Source organism: Mirounga leonina, unplaced genomic scaffold (assembly GCF_011800145.1).
Source record: "Mirounga leonina isolate KUSES-001 unplaced genomic scaffold, KU_Mleo_1.0 Mir_454, whole genome shotgun sequence".
NCBI lineage: Eukaryota > Metazoa > Chordata > Mammalia > Carnivora > Phocidae > Mirounga > Mirounga leonina.
Window position 1 is genome coordinate 2,395,463 of NW_023270763.1, and position 2,857 is coordinate 2,398,319.

General features: G+C 51.4%; 1 pseudogene; it reads right to left on the reverse strand.

Annotated features, from left to right (window-relative positions):
* Nucleotides 1–1,075: 1,075 nt before the first annotated feature.
* Nucleotides 1,076–1,224, reverse strand: LOC117999685 (annotated as a pseudogene).
* Nucleotides 1,225–2,857: the final 1,633 nt, after the last annotated feature.

Genomic DNA, 2,857 nt, shown 5'->3' on the forward strand with positions numbered 1-2,857 from the left:
CTCCTTGGGCCATTAGGTGCTTCATCCATGGGACCCAGAGGTTCTCTACATCTCCCGCGTTTCTCCTGGGGGCTTGTCTCTGGACCATTCATCTTGCAGACAGACCACAGCAAGGGATGCTCGGGGGCTGAGCCTGCGCTCCAAGCCCTGTGAACGGGCGGGTTTGATGGAGGCAAGAGGAGAGCAGACTTCGGTATTTCCTCTTGTGACACTCTCCCTGGCCAGGAGCCTCCTTACCTGAGCACAGTGGAAATGTGTCCTGTGGCCCTATCACACACCTGGGGGGACCCCGAGAGAGTCCACGCCGGACCATGGTCTCCGTGGATGCCGTGGCCAAAATGCAGGGACAAACCAAAGAAGGACCTTTAAAAGCATAATGTTGGCTAGAGGTGATTTTTAGCTCACAGGACCTTGGGGTTTACTCTCCAGTTAAGGGGACTGCACAGCCCCAGGCAAAGACTCTTTAGGTGGTACCAGATCTGGGGAGTGTGTGGGGCCATCTTGTGACACCACTGCCCACATCCCAGGGCTCCCATCTCACCATCCCCAGGCCCGCCTGAGGACCAGCACTGGAGGACCTCTGGGAAGAGCACACAAAGGATCTCAGGTGTCAGCGCTGGCTGACGAGGCAGCAGGAGGGTTGGTGGGAGAGCAACTTGGTGGGATTTCCACCATTAGCCTGAATCGACTCTCCTATAAGAAGTACCTGGGGTCCCTCACAGAGGTAAAGAGAAAAGCATTTGATGATACCTCTGCCATGGGTTGAATCACACCCTCCAAAAGAGGAAAGTTAAAGTGGTAATCCCCAGTACCTGTGAATGTGACCTTCTTTAGGAATAGGGTCTTTGCAAGTGTCATCAGGTCATGAGGAGGTCATGTTGGGTTAGCGTGGGTCCCAACCAAAGGCTGGTGGCCTCAGAAGACAGGGGACGTTTGGACACACGACAGTGGGAGAGAAGGCTGTGTGCAGACACAGGCAGAGATTGGAGGGATGTGTCTACAAGCCCAGGAGCCTGGGAACAGCAGCAACTCACAGGAGCTGGAAAAGAGACACAGGACAGATTGCCCCTCTCGTCCTCCAGAAGGTAACAATCCTGCTGACGCCCTGATTCTGGACTTCTGGCCCCCGGATCTAGAAGGGGCTCTATTCCTGTTGTTTTCAATTAGCAATAATCGCACCTTGGATAAACCTCATTGGCTACAATACTGCCACTGCACAAAGCTCTATTGCTGTTGTTTTAAGCCCCAGCTTATGCTTGTTTGTTATGGCAGCCCTGTGACACGGATACCCATGCATGGGGGGTCAGGGCGTATGTAGACACAGGCTCTTGGGAAGGTGATCTGCTGACACTTTTCCAAATGTCAGACACCCCTAGCCCCTGACCCAGCTTCTCCTCTGCTAGGAACTTGTCCTACAGATGTGTTCACACAGGCACTCAGAAAGCATTTCTACAGCATGCTCTTTCCAACACTGCAGAAGTGAACCAAAAATGGAAAACAGCCCAAAGCAATAAGAGTCTGCTTGACTGAGTTAGGGTACTTTTCCTCTATGAAAAAGAATGAGGAAGTTCTTTGTGGGCCTATATGGAACAGTATCCAATGCATCTTGCTCAGGAGAAAAAGTCAAGGCGCCAAAGGAAGAGAATGATTCACTAGCCCTTTTGAAGTTGAAGGGATTCTGTATACACATGTGTATAAGAAGTACACAAAGCAGAGATACAAGTACAGCTGTGTCTTCCTGAATGAGGTGCAAGCATCAGTGACATCTTCGCCTCCGTCAGGACAGGGAGGGAGCCTGCCCTCTCCCTACACCCCTTTGTACTGATGAACTCTTTACCTCCTGCACAGAGTACCTGATTTTTAAAAACCTAACTTTTTTTTTTTATGTTCTTGTGCTTTGTATTTGGCAATATTATTCTTGGCTCATGAGCTGACTTTTAGTTTGCACAATTTGAAGAAGAATTTGGTCAACATTGAATGAAAATGGAAAAACCATTCCAAGCCTCTACCTTCAGGGAGTGGGCAGTGGTGGGTGCGGTGGGGGACATTCTGTGGTGACAACACCACACGAGTGATTCATCTCGTGCTGTCCCTGCTCAGTTTGACAACTACCCTCCTCGCTCAGCCTGCGCTTGACACGCAGCCATGTGGCGGTCACTGTGGATGCTGTGACACCATCCCCGCTCAGATGCAGTCACTGGCAGGGCAGTTAGGTGGCTCGTCCCCAATCCCAGGAGCAAGAGCTTCTGCCCAGGTCCCCTGACTATGACTTTGGGCTTTATCTACGGGTTGCCCAGGGGAACTGAAAATCAGACACGAAAGCAAGAACACATCGAATTCAAAAAAAATTTTTTTAATGTCATTTTAACCTTTACCCTGATACAGAATAGTCTCCCCTGGCAGCCGAGGATGGGAGGGGGTGGTTAGGTCGTGTTGCTGCCCTGTTCCGAACTCAACCAGATTTCCTCATCACTGTCACCAAGAGAAAAAGCTGAACCTCGCCATCCTCTGTGGGGTCCGCAAGGACTGTCCCCCACTGCTCATCCAAGCTCAGCTGCCTTCTGGAAACTGGTTCACTCCCCACACCCACCCCTCCAGCCAGCTGGCCTCCCCAAGTCTCCTCTACCTCTGCACCTGTGTCTCCCACCCCAGAGCGCCCTTGCCCTCCTCTGTCTCTGCAAGGCTGAGTGGCTTGTTCCATGAAAATGTCCCCTCTCCGCTGGCTCTCCCAAGCACCCTCATTAAATTTGCAAGCCCACTCTGCACTCCCCATTCCCCTCCCGTGCTTCATTTTTCCTCATAGCACTTTCCTTCTGCTATTTGATGTAATGGGCTTATTATCCTGTGTGTCTCTCTT